General features: G+C 37.7%; 1 protein-coding gene across 3 annotated transcripts in view; it reads left to right on the top strand.

Annotated features, from left to right (window-relative positions):
* Positions 1–8,914: 8,914 nt before the first annotated feature.
* Positions 8,915–9,248, top strand: part of LOC129249114 (CUGBP Elav-like family member 2) — a 260,192-nt gene continuing 259,858 nt past the window's right edge. The window contains exon 1 of one of the 3 annotated variants that reach the window (XM_054888751.1): positions 8,915–9,151. The gene's annotated coding sequence lies outside the window, so the exon portion shown is untranslated. The remainder of the gene's footprint in view (positions 9,152–9,248) is intronic. The other 2 variants (XM_054888750.1, XM_054888748.1) reach the window with 2 other exon arrangements.

The raw sequence follows: 9,248 nt of genomic DNA, 5'->3' as shown, positions 1-9,248 counted from the left end.
TGTATGCAGGAAAAAGCTAAATCTATTCTACAACAACATTCAAAGATATGTTTTGCGCTGATTCGTAGATCACTTCCTACAATGATGCTTACCAATTCGCCCGATAATCTGTTAAAATTCAGAGCTCAAATTATATACTCGAAAGATTCCCCATATATTTATGGTAGGCTTCAATTCTTGCAATCTCCGAGATCTTTACCTCTAATGTCGCACTTTTCTGCATGAACGTCATTTCTTTATTTATTATACGCCTTTGGAACTCTCTTTGCATTAGAAAACGATTGTTAAAAAATGCAGTGCCTTTCAGAGTTATCTAACTACTATACGAGCGGTGGTAATTAAACTTTCGCTTTTATTTATTTTTTTTCCTTTTTTCTTATTAATTTCACCCACACATATCATAAGCATAACGAGCTAGATTTTTTGCTCGATTATCATACTAATAGAAATTGTAAACCATACCATACTGTGGGCAAAAAGTAAGATGAATTTATTTGTCAAACTTCGCGGGATTAAAATTTCGCTCTAGTTATTTTTTTCATGAGTTGGTAGCACTGTTAATAACATCTGGGCCAACTTTCGTGTGAATGTCATTATCAGTAATATATTTACGCTTTATTGTTTCCTTTTTTCTTATTAATTTCACCCACACATATATGTACATATAAGCATAACGAGCTAGATTTTTTACTAATAGAAATCGTAAACCACGGAATACATACATATGTATATATGTATCTCCTTTTTATCTACAAATTTAATGTCACCTGAATACAAATAAATTAATTTGCAGTTGTTAGGATATAAAAATAAATATGTCACATAAAAATAAATTGTAGATATTATAATTAAATTGTACACCTCTGTACTTACATGACTTCAATTTCGAGCGCCTTACCGAAATATGGTTCTGCTCCTTTTGCTTTGTTTTGTTGTTAAAATTTCCATAAACTAGATTATTTCCAGTCCCAACTGCGTCATCCATAACCAACTGTGTTATCATGAAATTTCGATGCACCATTCGATTTTCCAATTTTCCTAATATATTTTGAAATTTCGATTGTGAATCTTCTCTAAATGAAAAAAGCAATCAAACTTAATTTAAACTCTGATCGTGATTAACGCGTAATGAACGCGTGAGGAAATTAAAGAATTCAGCCTAAAGGTAGGCAATAACAATCATCTAGAATACAGAAGTACAGCGAATAATTGAGTAGCGTATAAACGAAATATTTTCATGCGGATTTGTCCTCACTGGCCATAGAGCCTGTAGCCCATTCCAGTTTTTATCACCTTTTAAGGCTTGTATGAATTTGTGGAAAACTTTTGCGCAACCGCTTGCGCTGCATACTAATTTATTAAGTCCACAACGCCAGTAGATAAATATATCATCCCACTTTGAGTTCAGTTTACTTAGACTACCTTCTCCTCCAGGCGACATGATGACCACAGCTGTTGCCAACTGCCCCAGCGATGTCCTTCCCCTCTCACTCGCTCATCGGATATTGCATCGCCTTTGCGTTAGACAAACTTTTCCCACTCACCATCACCTATAAATATTTAGATATACAATTTCTTTCCTCTCAGACATTTTATTTTGTTCGTTTTTCTGGCAGCATCTTCGTTAAGCATTTAAGCCGTATCCCGCTAACGAACAATGTTATCGAATGTTTTAACAAAGAATTTGCTCAACTCCATGAATTGTGCGCAAAGTTGTTATCAACTTTTTCGAGCCACAAGTATTTACTATTCGAAACACGTCACAAATTATTGCCATTTTTAAAACTTGTCTTAACAAAAGTGAAAATTTTCGAGATTTATGAAGCCAAATTTGACGGAGTGACAATGGATGAGAGAAAAAGTTAGAATGTGAGAGTGAAGCTTCTGCTAAGTGGAAAATCTAAATTTATTGATTTTAAAGTGTTTTTTTTTTAATAGCGGATGCTTAAAGCCACAAAAACTTATCAAGTACTATTGTGCATATGTATGTATGTATACGAGTATTATATGTATGTCACATGACTGCGCCTATTGTTCAACAGTTTTCCCATTGTTTCGCGTTAGTATATATACATATTTTTTTTATGACACGCTCTTCTGTAGCAATCAAATATTGGTGACAATAGACCCTTAATAAAATTCTATCAAATAAAAGGTAATGCACTAGATTTAGAAACCTTAAAACTAGGGGACGCAAACTTGACTCTATCCGGGGATATGAATGATAAAACCATGATCTAGAAAAATCATTTATCGTACATCACAAATAAAGCTTTGAAACCTCATGTGCCAAAGGCTTAACGGTAAAACATGGGGACTGCGGCCAAAGATGATGGTCTTATAAGACAATAATAGTGTCAATGATAGCCTACGCCTCTTTGGTATGGTGGCCAAAAGTAGACTAAATTAAGACTCAGATGACACTCAACAAAGTATACAGAATAGCTGTCTGAGCGTAACGGAAGCAATGCGAACTTGCCCCATAACGGCTTAAGGAATAGCCACTGGACTCCTTCCACTCCACCTTGTCCAATAGCCAAACGGTCCGCAGTTAGTGCAGTCCTAAGGTTCCCTAATCTATTGCATCTTAAGGAAGGCAATCTTACAGGGCAAGTAAGAATTCTGGTTTCAATCCTGAACTCTCCGTGCCTGAAGGTCTGTAACAAGATGGAAAGAAAACTGGAGTTCTCAGTGATCGCTCAGCATGGAGGCACAATGAAATATCTTTAAAACAGGGGGCGCAGGTGTGGTTTATTTATGGGTCCAAAATGGAAGACAGCAGTGCCACACTTCAAGAAGGCAATTGCAATGGGAAAAACGACTTCAATTTTTCAGGCGGAGGCTACGCTTTGAGCTATGTCCCAGAGAATGACTTCGTAGAGGCACGCGTGGTGTCAATAACAACATTCTCACGGACAGTCAAGCAGCTCTAGACAGCTTTTCATTTCAATCAAAATTGGACGGGGAATGTTTTTAAATTCTCCAAACTCAAGTAGCAAGAAACTTTGTTACCCTGATGTGGGTACCAGGACATGAGGGGGGCGCAGGGAATGAAATTCCGGACATTTTAGCGAACAAGGGTGCAAACACTCCCTTCATTGGACTTCAATATTTATGCGGGGTAAATAACTGCTTCAGAAGTGCCTTTTTACATGGACGGGAACCTCAAAATTTAATCGAGTACTGGAGAGCCCAAACAGACATGCGGCAATCGAAAATACTCATTGATCCAGAACGAATAAAAGTAGAGGCAATCCTTAACCTCAGCAGAAAAGACATAAAACTCTACTCTGAACTACTAACAGGACATTGTATACTATTGTAAATTACCACATGAAAAAATTTGTGTGGTAGAAAATGATTCTTGTAGGCTCTGTAAAGAGGGACAAGAGTCAACCGAACAGGTTCTATGCGACTGTCGAGCAGTGGCTTGGGAAGCCTAAAACTGTTTGGGTAGGCCACATGGCTCTTTTTTTGGTCGCAGTGCAAAAATAGCCATTTTATAATAATAATTGTTGGTATGACTTTTTTTATTATAATCTGGTAGATAATTTTCCCGCATTTAGTTTTGAATAGGACATCCGGCATATGTCCGCGCGTGGGTACGAATTACAGTGTCCAATCGAGCAGTCCAATTTATACTATTTACTTTTTCCAATAAATCTGAATAATAATCTAAGTCAGCCCAATCAGCAAAAATGCGTCGCAAGCAATGGCCATTTGGCTTCAATGCTTGCACGAGCTGTAGTTTATAGGCACGTAAGCCAAGACCCTTACGTAAAATTTTCCACATAGTCGGAGGACGAGTTGAGAACAGCGACGAATCGACATTTTGGCGTTTTCTTCAGCACTTCGCCCCATGAATTTCGGACACAGACTTATTTTTTAAGTAAATTTTCTTATTATTCTGGAGTTAAACGATTCACGATGACTTACCAAACCTTACTGAACTACTGTTAAGCCTAGTTTCGATATCGATAGTTTTCATGCATGATGGGCACTTTGCTTATACTTACATATGAAATAAGTATGTATGTAGCGTTGCTATCGTAAAGAAAGTAATTGTGGAAATTCTCTAATGTCCAACAGCTATTATGTAAATGTGGCTGCAAATGTACGCGTACAATTGTCTTTTATGCGAGTTTTCACTGTATAGATTCGATGGCTTGAGTCAAGCATTTAGCTTATCAGATGTTGTTGATGTACATATGTATGCAAGTAGCACAGCAAGAATTTGACAAAAGTTGCCAGATAATGAAATACTCGTAAGAGCCGTGATGAAATCAAACAATTACCTTGCACATTTTTAGAACCTTGGCCGGAAACTTTACAAGTGCTACAAGCTGGAGCCTCCAAGAAATCCTAACCAGCTGAAACAGGAACCAGTTGAAGCAAGACCATGTTGAGGCCTAGTGTGTGTCGATATCAAACTGATAAGGAATATTTTTCGATTTCCGCCAGGCACATCCAGGAAAGACAGACAACTACTGGCATGACATTTGTTATTCAGTTTTAGGCTACTTTTTGTAAGCGAAGCAAAAGCTTTTCGTTTTCTTTAACAATTGCACGCAAATCAATAGAATTGAATTGTTGTTCTCGCAGTAAATTACGATTAAAAATGTCAAATGCAGTACGTTGTGACGTAATCATCCCAAGTTGAACGAGTTACTTTGTTGTTGATGGATTGCATATGTTCTCGATCAACTTGGGATGATTACGTGATTGATGGAAAATATTGCCCGAAGACTCAGCACGGGGCAAAATGTCTTCACTCAAATTCTTTTTGAAGTTTTCCCACAAATTACGTGTAGGCAAAATTATGGAAAATAATATTCGAATTTGACACATGAATTCGATTTGATGAAAAGTCCAAATATGTAAATACCCACGTTCGTCGCCAGGAAGCTTTAAATTCTCAGCAATTCCGTACTGCTAAGATACAGAGTCTGTGTAGACTCGGCTTTTAGACAAAAACCATAACATCTCAGGCGCTTCAGGTTGTTTAATTTTGTTCGAAAAACGTTTTGATGGGGTAACTCGCTGTTATCGTGTGTGCTCGGACATAAACTGTCTTGTGCGCATAACGTAGAGTTTATACCGGAGATCTTCATGGAAAGTTCAACGGATAAGACCCTCAGAAAAAATAAGCTCAGTCGTAAGAACCCTCATTTCCTTTAAACGTCCTAGTCAATGATCGCTTATACTTGTTGAATAAATTGTGCAGATCGGACAGTGTTAGATCTTTCCTCGTGTTTTTGCGTTTTGCAGTGGATTCTATATATATCGCCGCCTGATGCTTCCAATCCACGGCGAACCTTACGAACGAATGAAATTAGGGACTTCTTAATAGGTATGATTTACACATATAGCGATAATAATTGCATGTCTCTTCATTCCTTGAGCTAAGTTGTAGCCCTCCATGACTTGTCTAAAGAAGAGCAAAAAGCAAATAATAGTTTGGGAAGTTATAGCCACACATTTACAAATGCTCAACTACCGGATACACCCTCTATTAGTACAAAACGGTTGAAAAATTTACTTGTCATAATGTGTAATGTATAAGATATAAAAGCAAATTTCTGCATAGGGTGGTCTATATGTAGTTTTGATTTATTTTCAAAGTCAATGTTGTATAGATCAACCAATGCGTTTATTGAAAATGCATATTCCATGTTCTTCTCGGGTATGCTAAAAAACAAAACTGCTGCTTAAAGGACGAGAAAACCGGCACGTGAGCGTCGATAAGCCAAACCCTCCCTATGAGAAAGCTCCTTCATTACTAGCTCACCCGGTAACGACGGCCGCCGTATTATTTCAATGTTCATATGCACATAGGTATGTTTAATCCAAAAACTACTTTAAATCCTATTCAATCTTGAATTCAAATTTGCTTTGTGCTTATTTATTTCGGTCCATACAACCCCACAGCTTCAATGTCGCTTAAATTGTTTCATCTGTGTATGTACATACATACATACACATATGTATGTGCGATCGCAATTTCCATTACACGTACGTACGAATATATGTAAGTACATAATTTAATTAAATTCCAACGCCTGAAATCTGTCAGCGTTCAGCAATAACTGCATCAATAAGCCACAAAATTCCTGAGTGTATAGCAGCAACATCTCCTGAGTTTCCAGTAGATTCCAATACCAAAAACATATTGTACTGTATAACTACGTGAGCACACATGTACATGCACACATACATACATACATGCATGAATGCACATCTCGTATATATATGAATAGTCTTTATTTCGGAGCTTGGCCGAACTTCTGCTCCATTTTGAGGCGTGCGTCCTTATGTTGTCACATAAATGGATCATTTTTGTGAAAGACTCCCCACGTCATTGGCTGCCAAAAGTCCGCAGCCTACAGTAGGCAACGAATCTGGGACCGACTGAATTCTAATCATGCATTAACAAACTCTTCTATGGCGACCGCATACACAAACTGGTGCATTTAAAAATGAGAGCGGGCGTGCGCGATCTTTTGGTGTCATCTAGTGGCACCAAACACACATAGTAGTTGTTTTTGTTGCTTTACTCTTGAACGTACTCCGGCCAACGGCAACCGCGGCTGAGAATGTTTCGAAATCTGACGGACGACAATTTTCACGAAAATAAAAAATTACTGAGAGACCCGTAGACACTTCACCCCCATCTCATACGACTCTTCATAACAACGTATATGGAATATTTGTATAGTACTTATACAGTTATGGCAACAACAAAGGTAAACATCTCGTTGACACAGCTGCTGATACCCGAAAAACATCAACAAAGAGAAATTTTGATCAAGATTTTTACCTATGTTTGTATGTATGTAAAAGAGAAACTGCGTTAAAATTCGTGAGAGATGGGGGCGCGCCATATGCTGTATTATACGAGGTAAAGAAAGCTGGCTAAGACGTTGGGTTATATCAAAAAGTCGCCGACTATTAATGTACCGGTCCCCGGCTGCTTTCAGCCTACGTTGTGAATTTTCAAGCGCATTTTTAATAGCGTTTGTTTTTCTAGTAAAAAGATACATTAAATCTGGCGCCGAATCAGTCAGTTTTTCGCGTTCTTTTCTCAGCATATTCAAAGGGTTACGTATTCTTTTCCCAAAATGTTTCACTAAATCTGGCAAAAGTGCAACATCCTCAAATTAATTGTGCGAAAACTTTAATTGTCACAAAGACGAAAGTAAATCCGTCAGTTTACATGTACATCGGGTGTTTTTTAAGAGCTTAAGAATTTAAAATAATAACCCAAAGCAGAAATATAATTGAAATGAATTTTTGAAGTGAAACTTCTTAGGCGTCGATGGTCAAGCGATAATGGAGAGTAAACCTTCAAGGCCATGCAACGTTTTGGGCATTTTCCTTCCGCGAGAGAGAAAGAAGATATGACGTTGAGGAAAAGGAGAGAGAGAGCTATACCTTATATATGTATGTATATCTTAGATACACTTTGTGCTACTGCCTACTTTTTGGCGCTTGTTTGTTGGTGCAAACTTGTAGGAAATATATTATTGGAGCCTACTTTTTGACGTTATATTTCCTTGGTGCCTACTTTTTGGGGTTGCTGCGGTTATGGAATCACTGCGTTTGTGCGGGTGATAAACGCTCGGAGTAGTGCACGTTGTTGCCACGTTTTGTGTCCGGCGTTTACCTACACCAGTCGACTCTTCTCCGTTTTTTGTAAACTTTGTCTATTTGTATTCTCTGCAAATGTTGTGAACCTATTTCGATATATATTTTTCTATCTCTGTCTCTCCCATTCCCTCTCGGGTCTCTCCCTCTTTCTTTGTCTGCCTTGAAAGTTTGACAAATTTGAATTTTTTTCTTTCAATAATAATTATGAGCTGTATCTTGTACGCTGGAAACTCCAGCGTTGCAGCGCTCTACTAATTTCTAAACATTATTTTCAACTTATTGTAACCAGTACAAAAATTTTGTATACTTTTTAAATGTTCATTAAAAGATAGAAAAAACTTTGCAGTGCTAAATTAATTTTTTCCTTAAAAAAAAAATCGCAAAGAGATGCAATTTTTAGACCTCATAAACCAGGCTCCCACCGTAAATTCAGTGTATAATTTGTGGAGGGATTACATTTTCTTGTTCTTTTCTCATAGCAAATGTTCGATTTTGGCAGAGCGAGTGACAGAATTTTGTAACACTGCCGCTTATTGATTCAACACTTTTTCGAGAAAAAAGCATGTTCCAAAAACAATTGAAGCACTTAGTTATTAATATATGGTTATCATCTTTATTTATTTGCATATGCATACATACAATATTGCGTCTGTATTTATTTGTATACCTGCAATACTACAAAGTATTCTGTCCAGGCTGCAGAGAAACGCGGCGAGAGTTCAGGAAATTATTCCATTCCCACTCAGTTCGCTAGTCTCATGGCTGAGAAAATTGTGTGAATTAAATGACCGACAACATGTTGTACGGCGCAGAACAGATGAGAAGTGAATGGCTTCTTCATTATACGATAGCGTTGTTGTCACCATTACTGTCGCCGTGAATAGCGCATGTCGGTTGTTTTTTGTTGTGTTACGTGTTGATCAAAATTTCGCTGCCCAAATGTGGCACACACCCCCTCGGGTGACATATATATGTATGCATGTTCGTATAACGATCCTAATCGTTGTCGCAGACGCGTTCGGTCTTCACGGCATATTAAGCATTTCCAAAGTACTATCTGCCTGTGAAAACTCTCTCTGATGGTCTTGTGAGTGTTCGCACTTGCGACGCGTTGGCGCGCATCTAAATCACACCCAACAGATTTTATTCATTTGAAAATCGCACCGCATATAGTACAAACGTATTGGAAAGTCATCGTCGAGTCGCCCCTTAAGAAAAGGGGGAAATCTTATGTGAAAATAATACAAATAATAAATAAATAGTGAAGACTTCACATCATAAAGCCCTATGATAGAAGGGAATATGTTAGTAGTGCTATTTATACAGTGCTTGTTATGAACTACGTACATACATATGTGTGTACGTGCAACAATATCTGGCGCGTTTTTTGTCAATGCATTGATTCATACTGTGTTTGCGTATTTAGAGTACACATTGCAATCATTTACTATACACAAAAGATGTTTGCATCGGAGCTGTGACCTCGCACTTCACCAGTCAAGTGGTAAATAGACTGAATGTTTTTTTGCTCGTTTCCATGCTGCATTTTTAGTGCATTTATGTTTGTCGAAAGTGCTATGCGGTCTATTCGGGATACATAT

This window comes from Anastrepha obliqua, chromosome 5 (assembly GCF_027943255.1).
Source record: "Anastrepha obliqua isolate idAnaObli1 chromosome 5, idAnaObli1_1.0, whole genome shotgun sequence".
NCBI lineage: Eukaryota > Metazoa > Arthropoda > Insecta > Diptera > Tephritidae > Anastrepha > Anastrepha obliqua.
This window is presented reverse-complemented; position numbering and strand designations above follow the sequence as displayed.